Genomic DNA, 22,727 nt, shown 5'->3' on the forward strand with positions numbered 1-22,727 from the left:
CTTTAGTAACCAGTCACAATTCAGTCTGCTGAAGTCAGACTAGTACAAGACAGATTTTGATTAGCTACTATGGATTACTGCACTTACCAATAAGAACTCTTTATGTGACCTATAAATGCATAGTGCTTTCGCACATTTTTTATTTGTTATAGTCAGGAGTCAGTACTAAAAAAAATATTTTGGGGCAGATCCACAAAGATCTGCCCCGGCGCAGTGTATCTGAGATACGCTACGCCGCCGTAACTTACTTTTTGTGGTTTGAATCCTGGAAGAATTTGTGACGTAAGTTACGGCGGCGTAGCGTATCTCTCGCGGCGTAACGGCGCCTAATTCAAATCGGCGAGTAGGGGGGCGTGTTTCATTTAAATGAAGCGCGTTCCCGCGCCGAACAAACTGCGCATGCGCCGTCCCTAAATTTCCCGCCGTGCATTGCGCTAAATGACGTCGCAAGGACGTCATTGTTTTGACGTGGACGTAAATTACGTCCAGCCCGATTCACGGACGACTTACGCAAACAATTTTTTTTTTTTTAAATTATACGCGGGAACGACGGCCATACTTAACATTGAGTATGCCACCAAACAGCAGCTGTAACTATACGCTGGAAAAAGCCAACGTAAAAGAATGCGACGGCCGCTCGTACGTTCGTGGATCGTCGGAAATAGCTAATTTGCATACTCAACGCGGAAAACTAGGGGAACGCCACCCAGCGGACGCGGAAAAATTGCATCTTAGATCCGAAGGCGTACGAAGACGTACGCCTGTTGGATCTAACCCAGATGCCGTCGTATCTTGTTTTGAGGATTCAAAACAAAGATACGACGCGGGAAATTTGAAAGTACGCCAGCGTATCAGTAGATACGCCCGCGTACTCGCTTTGTGGATCTGCCCCTGTGTATTTTTTGCCAGGAAAATATAAAATTCTGCATATGAATATTTTATATGTTCATTTTAAGCCAGCAGGTGAGGCTCTATCCTCTTTGTCAAATGTTTTCTGTTATCTTTCTTGCTTAACCTATTTTTGACACAGCTCAATCACGCACATACTAAAAAAGCTCTTTAACCCCTTCACGTCTAAGAGAAAAATCTTAGTGCCGATTCACACAGGGGCAGCACGACTCTGCAAGCCAATCTGCACACGACTTCAGTGGCGGCTTGCAAAATGACTTCTGTATAGAAGTCAATGCAAGTCGCCCTGAAGTCGCCCCCAGGAACCTTTTTCTAAGTCGGAGCCACTTAAGTCGCTCCTATTAGAACGGTTCCATAGTACAGAACGGAGTGCGACTTGTCAGGTGGCTAAGTCGCCTGACAAGTCGCCCCTGTGTGAACCCGCACTTAATGCCTAAGCAAAATTTTGCAACTTTGACTTGTTAGTATAACTGTACACATCATCATAACTACTTTGTGCAGCCAAGTGGGATTATACAGGGGACACATTGGGCTTTCATTTGGTGGTAAATGGTAATGTATATCTCCTGATTTTTTCCTTCATTATTATGACCTTCCACCAAAGAACAACCCAAATAAAACTATCCTGCTCCTGACGATCACAGCGATACCACATATGTGAATGCTAGTTTTTTGTACCCGTAGTACATTTTGCTTCTTTTTTTTTTTATTCTACCTAAAACACACCGTCACTGACACTAACTGATACTGATACAAATTAAAAAAAAAATCTGTCCAAAAAAAATACTGACCCTGGCCTTGACCTTTGAACCTGACCCAAACATTAACTCTGGCACTGACCTAGATCCTTGATCTAGGTATTTTTTATTTAATTTAATTTAATTTTTATTTTTTTACACACACTTTTTTTCTCTCTTTTTATTGTATCTCTCTCCTCCATTTACAAAGAGAGAAAACATGGGGTGGGCTTCACACTGACTGATCACTGTTATAGCCAATCAAAGGCTATCACAGCGATCAGGTGACCCGGCATCGAGGATGAGTTAAAAAAGTTGTAAAGTCTCAAGGTTTTTCACCTTATTGCATTAAAGTGAAAAACCTTCTGTGATGCAGATTCCCCCAGAGACCCCCTTTTACTTGCCTGAACCCGTTCGTTCCAGCATTGAGGATGAGCCCAGCAGCTCCAGCTGCTGTCTCGAGTCCTTATTGAATAGATTGATAGCAGCCATTGGCTCCCGCTGCTGTCGATCAAATCCAGTGATACGAGAGCTGGGGGGGGGGGGGCAAGCCCTGCTGTCTGTGTCAAAAGACACAACAGCAGGACCCAGGAGCGCGCCCACACAAGTGCCCCAATGGAAATTGCCTCTCCGTAGGGGCACTTGCCAAAGAGAAGGAGCCAGGAGCGCAGCTGGGGGACCCAATAAATGGCGGATTGGGGTCGCACTGTGCAAAACCCTTGCACAGAGCAGGTAAGTATAACATGTTTGTTATAACAATCATGCTTTACTGCATATACAGACTGATTTTACTGTTGTGGGTTTAGTAACACTTTAAGCCATGGGTCTGGTGTCTGTACAGTGTGTGTGGACAGTGGAGAAAGCTTGATGAATCTCAGGAGCATGTGTATATTACTAGGCTGTTACCCTAACCCATAAAGTGAAACAGATTGCATGTAAGATTTGAATTTGCCTGTGTGTGGCAAGCCAGCTAAATTTGGGTGAAGTTTCCCTCTAGTGGTGGCGAAAGGTATAACGGGCTTTGACAACTATACCAGAGCTTGTTTTAAAGCGGAGTTCCACTTGTTTTTTTAAAAAGACAGCAGCTACAAAAAGTAATAAACAGACACTCACCTGTCCCACGGTCCAGAGATGCGGCCGCCCATAAGCCTCACTTCTCTCCCTCTCCTCTCCCCTGTCATTGCAAGTGTGGGCACCTGGCTGTAACAGCTTGCGGCTTCACAGCCGGGTGTGCATACGCCTTCTTAGTGGCCAGGCAATCTTCTGGGACCTGTGACGTGTCCCAGGAGGTTGCAGGGAGGGAGGGAGAGAGGAGGAGTCGCTGGGTACTTGTCAAAACTAGGTACCCACTCCCCCTTCAAAAAAATGACATGCCAAATGTGGCATGTAAGGGGGCAAGGAGTGCTTTTGGGTGAAACTCCACTTTAACTGCTCAAAATAAGCTCTACTCTCATTCCTCCTCCACCAAATAAGGTCCTTGCCCTGGTTAGTTAGTCACTGCAGGATCATGTCCTTGACATATGGTGGCAGCAGTGGGACATCAGAGTTTTTTGTGCTGTTTTAAGGTAGCTACCTATCCTCGGATTGGGGCACTTGGGGTCTTTGATAATCTGTAAGTGCTAAATGGATGGCAATACCTTGTTTAATGACTGACCCTTCTTTGTCCATGTACCCTCTGTTCCCCGTCCATGACACAAAGCTTAAACTAGAATATTTTTTAGTAAAAATCTAGATCCTCCAAACTGGTTTTCCAGAAAACAATTATTTGATCTAAAGAAACATCTCAATACACCCATCTACAACCCACAACAAACCCCACCTACCTCAAGCTGCTTTTGTAGTTAGTTAAAGGGGTTGTAAAGGTACAATTTTTTTCCCTAAATAGCTTCCTTTACCTTAGTGCAGTCCTCCTTCACTAACCTCATCCTTCCATTTTGCTTTTAAATGTCCTTATTTCTTCTGAGAAATCCTCACTTCCTGTTCTTCTGTCTGTAACTCCACACAGTAATGCGAGGCTTTCTCCCTGGTGTGGAGTGTCATGCTCGCCCCCTCCCTTGGACTACAGGAGAGTCAGGATGCCCACTAACACAGAGCTTCTTTCTCTATCTGCAATGTAGAGCGCGTCCTGACCATCCTGTAGTAGACTAAATTGTTCCAAGTATTCCTTCAGCAATCATACACATCATTTTACTAAAAAACCCTATTTTGTATCCCTTTGTCACCAGTTATTCTTTCTTCTTTTTTTAACACATGATTGCAAACTGCCTGTCTATTGGACCCTTATCCTATTCTTTATATCCAAGTCACTTCTTGAACCTTATGTTTGGCTTTCATCCTATACATTCAAGCTAAACTGTACTCATAAATTTGACTACAGTATAACTATAATATGCAGGTAAGCTCCGAAACAATCCTAAAGACCTATGTGTACATTGACATGGGTTGAGTTTAGGAGCTTTGGCAAAAAAATGCCCAAAACTCCTAAACTCAAGTTTAGGAGCTGTAGTGTACATGGAGCTTTAGTTTGTTTATGCCTGCTGCATTTGGGGAAAAAGGAAGTGAGAACAAATCTCTCCAAAATAAGGGGCAATCCCTACTTAGATAGTTGTTGCCGCAACAGGTGTCCAAATTCTCCCAACACTTTCTGCCCTGATGACAAGATCAACAGAATAAATGGAGATAATGAACATCCCCAGTGTGTAAACAAACAGGGGTTTGTAGCCCTTTCTCATTCCATCCAAAACTAAAAATAAAATATATATTTTTTGACTAGAGATACTTTTAAACTGGTTATGTATTTTCAAAGGCATACTAAAAATGTAAATAATATTACATGCTTAGCATAAATATGCTATAAAATATGAGGATATCATTTATATACTATATGCAGGTCAACATATATTAATGTATGCATGCCACAAGACTATACAAGGCACCAAGTGGTTCAAAAGGTTTTTCACCTTAATGTCTTTACCTCAATTACCTGCATTAAGTGAAAAAAAAAACAATACTTTGCTTCCCCCACCCCTAAATACTTACTGAGTCCTGTATCGATCCAGCGCTGTACCCATCTGCAGCAGTGATGGTCTCAGTTTCTGGTCTCACAGGACAGATTGATAGTAGCGGGAGCCATTGGCTCCTGCTGTTATTGAAGAGGAAGTGGCCGAGTCATGTGTGTCAATGGATGCACACAGTCAGGCTTGGAAGAGTGCTTGCATGTGTGCCCCTATAGCAAGTGGCTTGCTTTGAAGGCACACAGAGAAAAATAGAAGCAGGTAGTGTCGGTGGGTGAGCCCAGGAGAGGAGGTAAGGGGATGCTCTGTGCAATAACAGTGCAAAGAGCAGGTAAGCATAAACCTCTTTTTATTTTATGTAAAAAAGGAAGACTTTACTATCACTTTAATATTTTTTTTCAGACACTGCTAGTAACAGGTTAAAATTATGTGGTATGAGAATTATTGGGACAAAATAGTAACATTCTAAGCACTGTGATAAAGTTGATGCAAAAAAGACCATATCAATATAAAATTAGGGGTCATATTAAAAAATACAACTTGTTAACCAGGATGTTTTTTAAAAAAGTGTTATTGGAAGTTCCCCTGTATAACAAAATAAATCCCAATATTACAGTTTGTGGAGGATGTCATCATCTTCACTGCAATCACAATCAGCGCCAACGCTTGGATTACTAAGGATTCTTTTTTTATTTTTTCAATGTGTTAGGCCAAAAATTGTGTGCTGCAGGTTCTTTAAATATGGTACAAATCTTGCCATGAGGGCACAGGGTTTACCGAGTAGCGCAAACGATTGAAGTATAAGGTATGCGTTCGCTTCAAAAGCTGGTTCTTACAATTCATATGTTTCTGAAATCTCACACTTCCATACAGTAGTCTTATACAACAGATCAAGGCTTTTTCCACATGACATCCAAGTGGAAAGGTTAAACAGGGAGTTCTGAGTAATTGCCATCTGTTGCCTTCTAGGAAGTAGAAGACACAACCAAATCCATATTCTATCTTCTTAGTCCCGGGTGATTATGCAACGCTGATACATCAGGGTTTGCTGTTGTAGCAAGCAAAAAGTTAATGGTTTTAAGTGTTAGTTCTACATCATGTAAATGTATTTCCTTGTCAAGAATATCTTTATTAAATGCAAGAATAAATTGTACATGAAGCATACATTCGTTACAGTAATCAGGTGGTTATTATAACATAAGATTGACTAACAGTATCATCTTTCTTAAACAACAATAAACGGGAATATTTTAGCCATGTTCTGTGTACTATCGCAGGAAGAGTTTAAGTAGTTAACATAGCCAAATATGTAATCCTTACAACTTGTCCTAGTGGCTAGTGGATAATATATCAAAGATAACACGTCCTCCTTATTTAATGTAACCTTACTACCTATCAACTTTAAATTTCTAAAATGTGCTACCTTTTCAAAGTTAACGGTAGATACACGAGGGTACTACCTTATGCAGTATCAGATCAGGAAAAGGAAGAAGGGAAGAAAAGGAAGGAAAATGGGGGGGGGGGGTCAGGTAAGGAAGTCTGCAGGGATGGGCTAGGATCCGTCGTCAAAGCATGAAATGTACAACGGTTATTTTTGTATAGGAAGGCTACCATGGCATCATTACACCTTTATTAAAATTTTCTGGTATAGCATATTGTATCCAAGGGTTCCATATTTTTTCAAAGTTGGCGATCGTGTCCGTTTCTAACGCTTCCATTTTGGCGTGCGTCATAGCAATATTCATTCTATTTTTTGTTTCCGTCGTTGATAAAATTGGAGTTTTCCAAGCTTTTGCTATGGTTTGTTTGGCTGCCGTAAAGAGTTGTGTTAGTAGCTTGAAGTGCGTGTGTGTTAGATTGATGGGCTTTAAATTCAGTAGTGCCAATTTAGGGTCTGGAAGTATTCTCAATTTAGTCACCGCATTTACCATCTTGAAAATCTTATCCCAGAATTTCTGTACTATTGGACACGTCCACCAAGTATGAAAATATGTACCTTCGGTGATGCAACCCCTATAGCAATGTCCGGTGCAGTTTGGTGCATATTTAGCTATTCTGCTTGGCACCAGGTACCATCTCATTAATACCTTATAGCCCGCTTCCAATGCTATTATATTCGAGGAAGCCGATTTAGTGTTTCGCCATATTTGATTCCAATCCGAGGTATTAAGTTCTATACCCAGGTCACTCTCCCATTTCTGAACATAAGGAAGCTTTGTTGTGTTATTGTGGGATAGTGACTGCAAGTACAGAACCGAAATTGTACCTCTTACATGTGGATTATCTTTACATATACTTTCAAAAGGTGACATCTGTTTTTTCAGAGCCGAAGAGGTCAGATGTGTTTCCACAAATTTTTTTATTTGGAGGTATCGAAACAATTCTGATTGAGGTATACCGTATTTTTTACATACTGTCGGGAAGGGCATGACACCTGATGAATCCAAACATTTATAGACATATATACAGTCTTTCCTTACCCATTCCTTGAATGTGTTAGGGAAGATCCATGCCGGATAAAATGTTGGGTTTTTATAAAATGAAAGCAGTGGGTTGAGAGGGGACACCAGTGAATACTTGGATTTATAGCTATCCCATAGTGAGAGAGAATGTTTAATAATTGGATTGCAGATTTTCCCGCGTAGCTTGGGAAGAATCCATAGTAAGTTAGCTGGAGGGATGGGATCACACTCGGTTGCCTCAATCGCTACCCAGAGAGGTGTTTCCTTTTTTGCATGATATTTGGCCAAGGTTGAAATTTGCACTGCCCTATAGTAGTTTGTAAAATTCGGATATCCTAACCCTCCTTGAGTTTTGGGGAGATGCAAGATTTTCGCCTTTATTCTGGGCCTAGATGTGCCCCATATAAAGGTCGTCATTCTGTTTTGTATTATCCTCAGAAAGTAAGCCGGTATTGGACTCGGGAGCACTCTAAAAAGATACAACAATTTTGGTAATATTGTCATCTTAACTGCGTTGATCCTACCTAACCAGGATAATGGGAGCTGGGACCAGGATTTGAGTAAGTTTGTTATCTGTTTAAGAAGAGGGGGATAATTATAAGAGAATAAATCAGATGTATCAGCCGTTACGTGTGTTCCTAAGTACGGGATGCTCTTATCCGACCATGTAAATGGAAGACCTACTGTGGCTGCACTTAATTCTAGTCTTGAGAGGGATATGTTTAGTGCTACACATTTCTTGGGATTAATGGCTAGACCTGAGAACGTCGCGAATCTATCAAGTATTGGGATGAGATTAGGGCCAGTTACTTGCGGGGAAGAAAGAAATAAAAGAATGTCATCCGCAAATAGGCATAATTTATGTTTATGACCTCCTAATTCTATACCTAGGATAGTGGGGTCTGATCTGATTTTCTGAGCAAGCGGTTCGATAAGGAGGGCAAATAATACATGTAAATGTATTTCAATCAATATCCTCCCTAGTAAATTTCACCAAGACTATTTAATAACACAGTGCAAAGAGCAGTGGTATGCAGTAACCCATGGCAATCAATCATGAATCATCAATTAGCTATTTAAAAAGTGGGTTAATGAGATTTAATTTATTACTGTTATTAAATTAGCTCTTTGAATTCATGCACACATTCTTTAATGGAAGAACACTCCAAAATTAACATATTTCAAATTAATTTAACATATTAAATAGATACTAAAGTTGGAGATGCTTAATATGTATACATAAGATATGGTCACACAGCAGTAGAGATGGGTGAGAGGCTGAGGAGACATGGTCACACAGCAGTAGAGATGGGCGAGGGGCTGAGGAGATATGGTCACACAGCAGTAATAATGGGTAAGAGGCTGATGAGACATGGTCACACAGCAGTAGAGATGGGTGAGAGGCTGAGGAGACATGGTCACACAGCAGTAGAGATGGGTGAGAGGCTGAGGAGACATGGTCACACAGCAGTAGAGATGGGTGAGAGGCTGAGAAAACATGGTCACACAGCAGTAGAGATGGGTGAGAGGCTGAGGAGACATGGTCACACAGCAGTAGAGATGGGTAAGAGGCTGAGGAGACATGGTCACACAGCAGTAGAGATGGGTGAGAGGCTGAGGAGATATGGTCACACAGCAGTAGAGATGGGTGAGAGGCTGAGGAGACAAGGTCACACAGCAGTAGAGATGGGTGAGAGGCTGAGGAGACATGGTCACACAGCAGTAGAGATGGGTGAGAGGCTGAGGAGACATGGTCACACAGCAGTAGAGATGGGTGAGAGGCTGAGAAAACATGGTCACACAGCAGTAGAGATGGGTGAGAGCAGGGGTCAAGTCCTGGGGAAAAAAGTGTGGGAACTCCCACCCAAGATCCACTACCCCACTAAAAAAAAAAAAAATGATACGCTCATATGCATAATTACTAAACTGCATGCAAGTTCTTTCTAAATCCCCCGATAACTCGCAGAAGACCTCTGCAATGTCTCCTGGGAACAATGACAAAAGTTCCCATGAGACATTGCGGCATTGAGGAAGTGACGGAATACCCGCACACTACCCGATGAATCCATATACAGGAAGCGACCAGTAACATAAAGGATTACTAAGATTCGCCTGCCCCTGACAGTGACTCGAGCTGGGCATCGCCGCTTAGTGAAGGATCGGCTCGGCTGCTCCCGGCTGCTCTAGTCCTGCAAAGGGAACTGAGTTCCTGCTGTGAAAAAAGTGCAGGAACTCCGTTCCCACGCGTTCCTGCAGGACTTGAGCCCTGGGTGAGAGGCTGAGGAGACATGGTCACACAGCAGTAGAGATGGGTAAGAGGCTGAGGAGACAAGGTCACACAGCAGTAGAGATGGGTGAGAGGCTGAGGAGACATGGTCACACAGCAGTAGAGATGGGTAAGAGGCTGAGGAGACATGGTCACACAGCAGTAGAGATGGGTGAGAGGCTGAGGAGACATGGTCACACAGCAGTAGAGATGGGTGAGAGGCTGAGGAGACATGGTCACACAGCAGTAGAGATGGGTGAGAGGCTGAGGAGACATGGTCACACAGCAGTAGAGATGGGTAAGAGGCTGAGGAGACATGGTCACACAGCAGTAGAGATGGGTGAGAGGCTGCAGAGACACAGCCACACAAAAGTAGAGCTAGGTGAGAGGCTGCAGAGAGACAGAGTCACACAGTAGTAGAGTTGGGTGGGAGGTTACAGAGATACAGTCACACAGGGTAGAAAAGAGTCAGAGGCTGCAGAGAAACAGCCACACAGAAGTAGAGATCCGTGAGAGGCTGCAGAGATACAGTGACACAGGAGTGGAGATGGCTAATAGGATTCAGAGACACAGTAGTAGAGATGTGTTAGAGAGTAGACATCCATGAGAGGCCGAGGAGACACAGCCACACAGAAGAAGAGATGGGTCAGAGGCTGCAAATACACATTCACACAGAAGTAGAGATAGGTGAAGTGCTGGAGGAGATGGGTTAGAGCCTGCAGAGAGACAGCCACATAGGAGTAAAGATGGATGAGAGACTGCAGAGACACAGCAACAGGAGCGTAGAGATGGGTGACACCTAACACCTTCTCATATACATACATGTGCAAACCTAAATAAATCAGAAATTGTGCAGCTCTATCCTACCACTAGTAATAGATATAGGTGAAATGGAGGCTAGTTTCCCTTTAAGGTAATTAGTATTTTTTGGGCACTATGATGTATCTGTTATGCAGTCTGTAGAGTCTTTAATATAACCTTGTAGACTAATGGGGGGTGGTAAATGGCTGTGCATTAGGTAGTATGTTGATACATCGGGTGAGAAGTAAGTAAAAATTAAGATTTGTGAATGCTGATGTATGGTCCACAGTATTATGGCGCCCGTAGGTAATAGAGGGTACTAGCACCAGGCTTCATTAAAATGGCAGATGACCATATAAATATAAATAGTGAGAGTGTCATGGCGTCCAAAAAAATCCCCCTGAGGAAGCCTTGTGACCCTGTGGTGTAACGCGTTGTATGTGTGTGCGGGAGCATACTAACGTCACCACGCTCGTAGTCTGGAGAGGAAGCAAACACATATCGCTGAGCTGTTACAGTGTCATGGATACAGGCAGTTTTATGCAATTGCCGTGAAAGTGTGGTGCACTACAAGCACCAATCATGTGTGAGTAGTTTTAAGGCATGTAAACAATGTTTTTTATATTTAACAATATAAGCACTATTGTTGGCGATTCCTTCCTTTTCCCTATGGCCATGGCTATACCTTACATGTTATAAGGGCACTCATGCAGCAGCAGCAATAAGAAAGGAAGAAGGAGGGCTTAAGAGATTCATTTTTAAGTAAGCAAGGAAGAGTTTTGCATGAAGAGAAAGCACTATTTGCTTTGTCATTTTATTTTGGATTATGATTTGGATTATACTGGATTGTTTAGGACTTTATTTTGGGATTGCACTTGTTTAGTATTATATATGATATTTTGTGGAATGACAACAGATGTTTTGAGTTTAAGCCTGTCCTAATGTATAATTAAAGGGGTTGTAAAGGTTGTTTTTTATTTTCTAAATAGGTTCCTTCAAGCTAGTGCACTGTTGGTTCACTTACCTTTTCCTTTGATTTCCCATAAATGTTTTTTTTCTTTGTCTGAATTTCTCCCTTCCTGTTCCTCCTCAGTAAGCTTGCCCCCATCATCCGAGCCGTTCTGGCTGGGGGTTAGTCCCTGCAAGGATGTTGTCCCAAGGGAGGGGGGGAGCACGCTGATTAACCCCCAGCCAGAACGGCTCGGATGATGGTGGAAAGCTTACTGAGGAGGAACAGGAAGTGAGAAATTCAGACAAAGAAAAAAAAACATTCAGAAGGGAAATCGAATGAAACGGTAAGTGAACCAACAATGCACTAGTTTAAAGGAACCTAATTAGAAAATTAAAAACAAACCGTTACAACCCCTTTAATAGAGATATATGCACAGGTGTTAACTATATTTTTATTACACTAGGTATATATTTGTTTAGGTAGGATAACGTGGCGCAGCATTTCTGACTTATGTAGGGAATTAGAGGCTGCAGAAACAGCCAAAACAAAGAGAGGGGCTGGCAAAGATCCAGTCACATAGGGCAGAGTAGGGATTAGAGGCACAGTTATACAGAGATGCCGATTTAACCTCTTCGCCTCTCACACATGTTCATCCCCCATGAATCACAGCAATTTTGGACCTGTTTATTTGGCGATAACTTTGTCATTAGTTAAAGTGGAGGTTCACCCAAAAAAATCAATTTTTAACATTACAATCAGCCGAGTTGTCCTAATGACAATCGGCTGTTTTTTTTCCGTACATACCGACTTTCACCGCCGCTTTCGGGTATGTCTTGTGCGGGACTGGGCGTTCCTATCTGATTGACAGGCTTCCGACCGCCGCATACTGCGTGTCACAAGTTGCCGAAAGAAGCTGAACGTCGGTGCGCAGGCGCCGTATAGAGCCGCACCGACGTTCAAATTCTTTCGGCAACCCGTGACACGCTGTATGCGACGATCGGAAGCCTGTCAATCAGACAGGCCCAGTCCCGAAGACGACATACCGGAAGCGGCGGTGAAAGTCGGTATGTACGGAAAAACAAAACAAAAAAAACAGCCGATTGTCATTAGGACAACACGGCTGAATGTAATGTTAAAAAAATTTTTTTGGGTGAACTCCCACTTTAAGGTAACATATATTGTCTTTTCTAAGGACAAACAAGGCTTTCTTTTCATGATATTGTCTTGCAAGAGTTATTATTATTATTTATTTTTTTGCAATCCTCAGAAAATGCAACACAACAAAAGCATGCTTTTTGTTTTGTTTTATTTTTTTTGAGCAGTGTTTAAAAATAATGTTAGTGCACATAAAATGTGACACATTATTCTGTAATTGGTCCTGTTTACGATTACATTAAAATTATGATTCTGATACAAGGCATTGCAAAGTTATTTATCGATAGAGTTTTTGTGTTTTTCAATTTTGAACTTTTTTAAATAGGAAATGTGTAAAAATATTAACACACAAAACAAAAACATTAAATCGGAGTTCCATCCAAAAGTAGAAGTTCTACTTTAAGGCCTACGCCACGTCTCCTGTTTGTGAAACTGCGCTTTTGGGGAGGATGGGGGGGGGCAGGTACCCGATTTTGACAGGTACTTGCTCCCACTTCCGTACCGGTCGCCTAATGCCTCGTACACACGATCTGAGTTTCTGTCGGAATAAACTCCGATGGGTTTTTCTGACTGTCAAAAACGCGGTGACGTACAACGAGCCAAGAAAAATTAAGTTCAATGCTTCCGAGCATGCGTCGACTTGATTCTGAGCATGCATGTTTTTTTCTCCGATGGAAGTTCCACACAGACAAACGGAATTTCCATCGGAAAAAAAAGAGAATGTGTTATCTTTCTTTTCTTTTTTTTTAAAGTGTATTTTGTGCGTGTACTCGAGAGAGGAGCCGGACTGCAGGAGTTGGGAGTAGGCAGGCCTCCCCCAGAGGCAATCTACCACCTTTCTCCATGCCCCGGGTGGCAATGGTGGGTGTCCTCCCACACAGCCCGCCCTACCTGCTCCGCTTTGAAGCCCAACGGGGCAGAGGGACTCCCTATAAGGGAGTGAGAGGATCTAGCCCGCTCAACCAGCGCCGTTAGTCCTTCGCCTCTCTTTTTAGAGACCGTGTGGTCAAAGTGCGTGCATGTTAACCCAATTTTGAGTGCGTGTAAGTGTGGTGGTTTTTGTGGGAGGGGGGTGGGCGTACTAAGCGCAGGCTTACCTCGCATAGCACACCCACCGGGAGCCGGGCTGAGACCACTAAACTCAATTCACATGTAGCTGAGACCGGGATCCGAACCCCTAGCTGCAGAGGCGAATGGCTTGTCAGCGCAGTGCCAATCGCGTTGAGCCACCGCAGCTCCCCCGATGGAAAAAGTCAGATGGGGCATACACACGGTCGGAACATCCGATGAAAAAACTCCATCTGACTTTTTCCATCGAAAATTCTGATCGTGTGTATGAGGCATTAGGCGATCAGAAGTAGAAGTTCTCCTTCTCCCCTCCCTCCCGTTAGTCTCCTGGGACACATGACAGGTCCTAGAAGACTTTGGGACCAGTCACAGAGTGCATTGCAGTGCAGCGGTGCTCGTTAATGTGCAGTGGGCACCCAGCTGTCACAGCCGGGTGCCCATAGTAAAGATGCTGGCACTGCCGAGGGAGGACACAGGGTGAAAACGGCTGGGGTGAGTGCATTGCTGGATCATGGGACAGGTGAGTGTGTATTTATTAAAAGTCAGCAGCTACAGTTTTGTAGCTGCTGACTCTTACTAAACACAAAAATGACTGGAACTCTGGTTTAATAGGCAAAGGGTTCTAAAGGCTCAAGGTGTTTTAGTTTCAAGCAGTTTTCACTCAATGGTCTGAAGATGACTGCTCTGGGCATAACCTTAGTAAATGGATAGGTAGAATGCCCAAATAATTCAGTAAATCACAAAAATATCACCATAACAAAACAAAAAATAAATAAAAAAAAACAAATCTGCCGGAAAATATTCATTGAAGAGAGAAAGAGAAGTTAATTAGGGCTGATTAACCACTTTAGCTGCGGAAAGGTTTACCCCCCTTCATGACCAGGCCATTTTTTGCGATACGGCACTGCGTTACTTTGACAATTGTGTGGTAATGCGACGCTGTACACAAATTAAATTTATGACCTTTTTTTCCCCACAAATAGAGCTTTCTTTTGGTGGTATTTGATCACCCCTTGAGCAACAAACAAAAAAAGACAGACAATTTTGGAAATAAAAAACAATATTTTTCACTTTCTGCTATAAAACATTTTGAATTAAAAAAATCCTCCATACATTTAGGCCAATATGTATTCTGCTATATATTTTTGGTAAAAAAAATCACAATAAGCGTATTATGATTGGTTTGTGCAAAAGTTACAGCGTCTACTATGGGATATTTTTATGGATTTTTTTTTTTTACTGGTAATAGTAGCGATCAGTGACTTATAGCGGGACTGTGACATTACGGCGGACAACTAATTGACACTTTTTTTGGGACCAGTGCTAACAATATGCACTGTCACTGAACTAATGACACTGGCTGGGAAGGGGTTAACATCAGGGGCAATCAAAGGGTTAAATGTGTGCCTAAAATTTGCTTGGTCACTGTGGGGGAGGTGCTTGTGCTATGGGAAGGCAGAGATCCATGTTCCTGCTTAGCAGGAATGGGGTACTTTGATGCAGTGGTGGGCTTAAGCACAGTATGACCATATGGTGTGACCAAATCCCCATACTTCTTATTAAGAGAAGGTGTTTTTAAATAGCCTGTAGAGATTTAAAAGCAGTTTTTTTTTGCATGTACAGTACATGTTGCCGAGAATGTGTTTCTAGCACGACAGCATCGCGCTGATTCTCGGCGACATGGTGCCGACATCTCGCACTCGCTGGACTAGACAAAGCACATTCCAGCGAGCGCGTCATAGAAGCGACGGGATATCCGACTTGGATTCCCGCCAATTCTAGCTGCGGCATTTGGTATGCATCCTGAGAGGGAGAACTCCACGCCAAATTTTAAATAAAAAATCGACATGGGTTCCCCCCCCCCAGTAGCATACCAGGCCCTTAGGTCTGGTATGGGTTGTAAGGAGACAAGGGGGACATAGGGGGTCCCCCTACAATCCATACCAGACCCGTATCCAAAGCACGCTACCCGGCCGGCCAGGAAAGGAGTGGGGACGAGCGAGCGCCCCCCCTCCTGAGCCGTACCAGGCCGCATGCCCTTAACATGGGGGGGTTGGGTGCTCTGGGGCAGGGGGGCGCACTTCGGGGCCCCCCCACCCCAGATCACCCTGTCCCTATGTTGATAAGGACAGGGCCTCTTCCAGACAACCCTGGCCGTTGGTTTTCGGGGTCTGCGGGCGGGGGGCTTATCGGAATCTGGGAGCCCCCTTAAATAAGGGGGCCCCCAGATACCGGCCCCCCACCCTAAGTGAATGAATATGGGGTACATCGTACCCCTACCCATTCACCTGGAGGCAAAGTGTAAAAGTAAATAAACACACGACACAGGGTTTTTAAAATAATTTATTAGTCTGCTCCGGGGGCCCCCCTGTCTTCTTTAGCTCTTTTAGCAGGGGGGGCTTCTTCTTCACCGCCGTCTGGTTCTCTTCCGCTCTGCGGGGGGTCTTCTTCGCTTTCTGGGGGGTCTTCTCCGCTCTCGGGGGGTCTTCTTCTATCTTCTTCGCTCTCGGGGGGTCTTCTTCTATCTTCTCCGCTCTCCGATGTTGACTCGAGCCCCCCCGGTTCTTCTCCCGCTCTCCGGTGCCTTCTCCTTCAGGGCTGGCCGCCGCTATCTTCGTGTGTTAGCTTAATTACTAGCAGGTGGCCAGCCCGCTCTTCTGTGACGTCTTCTTCTTCTCTTCTCTTCTTCTGCCTTCTTCCGATGTTGACACGACGCCTCTTCTCGCTGCAATGACGGGTGCGCGGTTTGCATCTGATTTATATAGGCCTCTCTTGTGATGTCACAGTCCCATCATGCTCCGGTACCTACCCACGTGGTACCTCTTCTCAACGAGATTAAAAATGACATTAAAAAATAATTAACAGACCCATATCCTGGATAGGACGCATAAATACGGTCAAAATGATCCTGGTACCAAAAATACTTTATAAATTCCAACTGATCCCTATAGCCCTACCTCAACAATACTTGAAAATCTTAAACTCGCTACTTATGAATTACGTGTGGAAAAATAAAAAACACAGGATCTCCCTCGCTATACTAAAACAAGATAAACAACTAGGGGGACTGGCTATGCCCGATATAAGGAAATACCATATCGCGGCGGTCCTGTCACGGGTGGTAGAATGGGCCAGAGACAGACGAGGGAAAAGATGGGTACAAATAGAAAAAGCACAAGCCAATGCACAATTGGGTAACATAATTTGGATACCTGCACAATTTAGAGCACTTGATAATAAGACTTTTGACTTAACACGAGATACACTGAAACTGTGGGACAGAACACAGACACAACTGGACATAAAATATAACTCTCCACTAATTAACTTAAAAAATAATGCATATTTTGCACCGGGGGAAACATTTTTTTGGGGGAACTGGATTAGGAAAGATAAATTACACTTGGGTGATATAATAAAAGATGGTGAAATTAGGATTTATGAAGAGTTGAAATCTAATACTGATTCTTGGAATCTAAACAGGTGGCGGTACTCTCAGTTGCAACATTTTACTTGACACCTCCCCCGCCCATTAAGGATGGGGTGGAGTTGACTCCATTGGAGAAACTATGTAAAACTGAGAATTCAAAGGGTTCGGTCTCAAAATTATATAAATTACTTATAAAGATAGATGCACGTGGTGAACCCCCCTTTGTCCAGAAATGGGAAAGGGAGTTGGGTGTTGGTAGAGGGAAAAACACTTCGGATAGTTTAATACAAATGATCCACGCTTCTGCAATCGATATGCGTACCACTGAGACAAACTACAAATGTCTGTCAGGTTGGTACAACACACCGGACAAAACTAGTAAGTTTAGAACAGGCCAGTCGGCTGGGTGTTGGCGAGGATGCCCAGACAGGGGAACGATGGCCCATCTATGGTGGACCTGCCTGAAAATCCAAACATTTTGGGACTCGATTTTGAGCCGAATAAAAGATATAACAGGAAAAGAGATTAGAAAAGATTCCTGGGCTATCCTCTTTCATGGAACCCAAGAGGGAATTAAAAAGTATAGGCAATCTCTCACTCCGCACTTGCTAAACGCAGCAAAAAGGCTTATACACAAAAAGTGGCAGGATACTGAAAGTCCCCAGATATGGGAATGGATTGATGCAGTCGAGGAAACACAAAGGATGGAAGAATTGAGGGAGAGCGTTGTTGAGTCAGATGGAGACCCTAAGGAAAAATGGAAAAAGTGGCAAGAGTTTAAAAAAACTTGGAGTTATGTGGAAAAGTTGAGAGTAGGTTGCTGAAACATCTTGAGAATATAATGACCCAGGCCCCTTTAATTAAGAACTAAGGATAAATCTAGAAAGGTACTACCATAGCGGCAAAATATAACAACAAGAATCAATATGGAAGTAATTGCACTTGAATGTTGATAGAGTCCCGAGAGCCACGAGGGGGGTGGGAGGGAGGGGGATGAAGGGGGGAGCGAGGGGAGGGGATGGTTATTGTATTTTTGAGCCAAGTATGTCCAACCTCAGCTGAGCGAAGGCATCTTCGAATTATTTAAAAAAAAATTATATTATTGCAGTGCTCCCAATCTGTTCAAAGCTTGCATTGATACCCTTGCCACCTTTTTGGAGCACTGGTGATGCAGAAGAATCTAGTGTTCACCATAACAAAACTGGTGGCGGTAATTTCTTTGGATCCTCCTTGAGAATGACTTCACATGAAGCAACATGAAAAGGGGCTTACTCATTCCTGGTCCTTCAGCCATGGGCACACCAGTCATAAAGGCATAAAGGCAAAATAAGCAGAAACAAAAGAAGTAGACAAAATATGAACACACGCCCACCGAATCGGTCATATGTAAAGGTGCTCAGTATGTAACGGTAATAAGTAGCTTTCTACAAAATATATTATGTGGCTTTCTCCTTCGCAGAAAGTAATAAATCATTCAGCTCTCCACAGCACCAATCAATTGGCAGAACAGCTGGTTACAAAGAGCTGCTTGTGAACACTGAAGGTGGGGAACTGTTAATTAAATAGGAAATTTGAGTAAAAAGCCATTAAACCATATTTGATAAAAAAAAAAAAAAAATTGGTGTAAAATTTTTAGGAATTTGTACAATAGTAAATCCCAGTGATATAATCTCAGTGGTGTAAAAACAGTCTGGACTAGATAAGAGATTACCATACATATAGATCTAATTGTTCAGAAATGGGACCAGAAGGCTGCAAATTGTTATTCATTATGAAATGATGTTCCATGCACATCACGTAATCTTTCCTTTTCAGGCAAAATAATAAATGATTCCAAAAACGTGCTCCAACCCACTCAACTGTCAGTGACACACCTACCCAACTGTCAGCCTCCCAGTTAGTGACTGCCTGTCATTCACAAAGCTGGTGTTGTAATAATCTTTTCAGATACAAAATGCCTCCTCAATGCCTGTACACACGATGAGAATATCGGACAAATGATCATCTTTTTTTTTTTACATGCTAGTCTCATATCGAAAACGAATAGGTTACTAGAGTTACAAAAATTCTCATAAACCAGAATACAACTCCTCACAATGATGTAATGCAGTGGTTCTCAACCTGGGGGTCGGGACCCCCTCGGGGGTCAAATGATGATTTGCCAGGGGTCACCAAATCCTGGGCTGTTCCTGAAGCCCGCACCTCTTTTGCAGCCACCCAGCAAGGTTGTCCCTGGAGCCCACAGCCGCCCACTCAGCCTCTTTGCAGCCGCCCATTTAGTTCACAACATGGCTGGGGGGGCAGAGACTCTAGGTCAGCTGACTGGTAAGGAATGTGAAGTGTGAGACATAGTGAGTAACACTACCTGTGATTATAGTTCCCATTAAAAATCCCCACTACAGTTCTCAGATCAGAAAATGACCTTGATCAAGAGCACCTAAGTTGGCTCTCCCACCAGCACTGCCACTCATCCCAACTCTCCCACCAGCACTGCCACTCATCCCAACTCTCCCACCAGCACTGCCACTCATCCCAACTCTCCCATCAGCACTGCCACTCATCCCAACTCTCCCACCCCCCCCCTGCCACTCATCCCAACTCCCCACCCCCAAGGACTAGGGGAAGGAATAAAAATAGAGAATACGTGGAAAGGAAAGAAAAAGAGGGGGAACAACAAATAAAAAGGGAGAGAAAGATTACGAGAAAGAGCAAGAAAGATAGCTAGATTGAGGGATGGGGGAAAAAAAAAGAAGAAATTAGGGTAGAGAGATAAAAGGGAAAGAAAGGAGAACAAAGAGTGGTACATACTAAAATGTACCATAAGGGGTTTTAATACTTCACAAATGTAAGGGTTAGGGGCGCAAATTACTTGTTTTGCCTTGGGTGCTGACAACCCACGCTACGAAATTTTTTACTGTTAGGGGTCCCCCCAACTTGGGAAATTTTATCAAGGGGTCACGGCACTAGGTTGAGAACCACTGATGTAATGTATTGTAATGTATTGTTTTGTTTCTGAGCATGTGCTGTCTAGTTTACTTGTACAGACGAATACTGTAGTGATTAAACTAAAATCGTTTGTTCTGTTAACGTACGACAAACATTTTTGTGCTTGTCCCTTTGGATACTTTTGCATAAACTGTTGTGATCGGCTCTTGAAGGCTGTGTACTAACGATCAGATTATCAGACGATCACTCCAAAAGCCATATTTTTTATCGGATTGTCCCATCGTATTTACTAGGCTTAAGGCATGGTGAATCAGTAACGGCTAGTTTACACTTGCTTCAAAACATGGCTTTAAACAGGCTTTATTAAAGCTCTCTGAAGGCCAGTCAAAGCTCCTGTCACTAAATAAAATGGTTCTCTTACAGTCCTGCTTACACCTTGCTTTTGTTTGGTGCTTTGGTGGAGCTTTGATACTGTACCTGTTGCCGAGAATGTGTTTCCAGCACGACAGCATCGCGCTGATCCTCAAAAAACGGCGTGGGGGTCCCCCCACAATCCATACCAGACCCGTATCCAAAGCACGCTGCCCGGCCGGTCAGGAAAGGAGTGGGGACAAGCGAGCACCCCCCCTCCTGAGCCGTACCAGGCCGCATGCCCTCAACATGGGGGGGTTGGGTGCTCTGGGGCAGGGGAGCGCACTGCGCCCCCCCCCACCCCAGAGCACCCTGTCCCCATGTTGATAAGGACAGGGCCTCTTCTCGACAACCCTGGCCGTTGGTTGTCGGGGTCTGCGGGCGGGGGGCTTATCGGAATCTGGGAGCCCCCTTTAATAAGGGGGCCCCCAGATACCGGCCCGCCACCCTAGGTGAATGAATATGGGGTACATCGTACCCCTACCCATTCACCTGGAGGCAAAGTGTAAAAGAAAATAAACACACAACACAGGGTTTTTAAAGTAATTTATTAGACAGCTCCGGGGGCCCCCCCCTCTCTTCTTTAGCTCTTTTTCCAGGGGGGCCTTCTTCCGCTCTCTGGGGGTCTTCTTCCGCTCTCCGGGGGTCTTCCCCGCTCTCCGGGGGTCTTCTCCCATCTTCTCCGCTGTCATCTCGGCGCTCCCCGGTTCTTCTCCCGCTCGCTCTCCGGTGCCTTCTTCTTCAGGGCTGACCAGCCCGCTATCTTCGTGTGTTAGCTCAATTACTAGCGGCGGCCAGCCCGCTCTTCTTCTGTCTTCCTTTGTCTTCTTCTCTTCTTCCCATGTTGACACGACGCTTCTTCCTGCTGTTATGCCAGGTGCGCGGTTCACACCGATTTATATAGGCCTCTCTTATGATGTTACAGTCCCATCATGCTCCGGTACCTACCCACGTGGTACCTACCCTACCCGGTACCGCGCATCCGGCATAACAGCGGGAAGAAGCGTCGTGTCAACATCGGAAGAAGAGAAGAAGGCAGAAGAAGAGCGGGCTGGCCACCGCTAGTAATTGAGCTAACACACGAAGATAGCGGGCTGGCCAGCCCTGAAGAAGAAGGCACCGGAGAGCGAGCGGGAGAAGAACCGAGGAGCGCCGAGATGACAGCTGAGAAGATGGAAGAAGACCCCGGGAGACCGGAATAAGACCCCCGGAGAGCGGAAGAAGACCCCCGGAGAGCAGAAGAAGAAGGCCCCCCCTGAAAAAAGAGCTAAAGAAGAGAGGGGGCCCCCGGAGCTGTCTAATAAATTACTTTAAAAACCCTGTGTTGTGTGTTTATTTTCTTTTACACTTTGCCTCCAGGTGAATGAGTAGGGGTACGATGTACCCCATATTCATTCACCTAGGGTGGGGGCCCTTATTAAAGGGGGCTCCCAGATTCCGATAAGCCCCCCGCCTGCAGACTCCGACAACCAACGGCCAGGGTTGTCGGGAAGAGGCCCTGTCCTCATCAACATGGGGACAGGGTGCTTTGGGGAGGGCTGCAGGGCGCCCTGCTGCCCAAATCACCTACCTCCCCATGTTGAGGGCATGCGGCCTGGCACGGTTAAGGAGGGGGGCACTCGCTCGTCCCCACCCCCTTTCCTGACCGGCCGGGCCGAGTGCTCGGATACGGGTCTGGTATAGATTTTGGGGGGACCCCCACGCTGTTTTTTCGGCGTATGGGGGTTCCCCTTAAAATCCATAGCAGACCCAAGAGCCTGGTATGCTCTTGGAGGGGGAACAAATGCCGTTTTTTTTATTTTAAATTTGGCGTGGAGTTCCCCCTCAAGATTCATACCAGACACAGTGCTTGGTATTGGCAGGGATCCAAGTCGGATCCCCGTTCAAGATCGTGCCACGGCTAAACGCAACTGCAGCTAATCGCACTGTACAAATGCAGCTGACCGCTGTGCCTGGAGTCTTGAATTCCAGCAAAACATAAACATGCTTTTATCTGCGGCAAAACAGCCATCCGTGTGAAAGGGAAAAGTGTTTTTCTTTGAGGCCAAAAAGTAAAATTTTGGTCTCATCTGACCAGAGCACCTTCTTCCACGTTTTCTGTGTCCCCCACATGGCTTCTCACAAACCGCAAACAGGACTTATTATGGCTTTCTTTCAACAATGGCTTTCTTCTTGTCACTCTTCAAAAAAAGCCAGATTTGTGGAGTGCACCACAAATAGTTGTCCTGTGGACAGATTCTCCCAGGTGTGGATCTCTGTAGCTCTTCCAGAGTTACCATGGGCCTCTTGGCTGTTTCTGTGATTAATGCTCTCCTTGCCCGGCCTGTCAGTTTAGGTGGACGGCCATGTCTTAGGCCTTGTACACACTGTCGGACCAAACCGATGTGACTGGTCCGACGGACCGTTTTCATCGGTTCACCTCTGAAGTGGCCGTACGGCCTGATATGTGTACACACCGTCAGTCCAAAACCCGATCTGGTCAGAACGCGGTGACGTCAAACACACGACGTGCTGAATAAAACGAAGTTCAATGCTTCCAAGCATGCGTCGACTTGATTCTGAGCATGCGCAAGTTT

General features: G+C 44.5%; 1 protein-coding gene across 1 annotated transcript in view; it reads right to left on the reverse strand.

Moving 5' to 3' along the window:
• Positions 1 to 22,727, reverse strand: part of GPRIN3 (GPRIN family member 3) — a 242,471-nt gene that overhangs the window by 24,956 nt on the left and 194,788 nt on the right. The window lies entirely within an intron of this gene.

The sequence above is a fragment of the Rana temporaria genome, chromosome 1 (genome assembly GCF_905171775.1).
Source record: "Rana temporaria chromosome 1, aRanTem1.1, whole genome shotgun sequence".
NCBI lineage: Eukaryota > Metazoa > Chordata > Amphibia > Anura > Ranidae > Rana > Rana temporaria.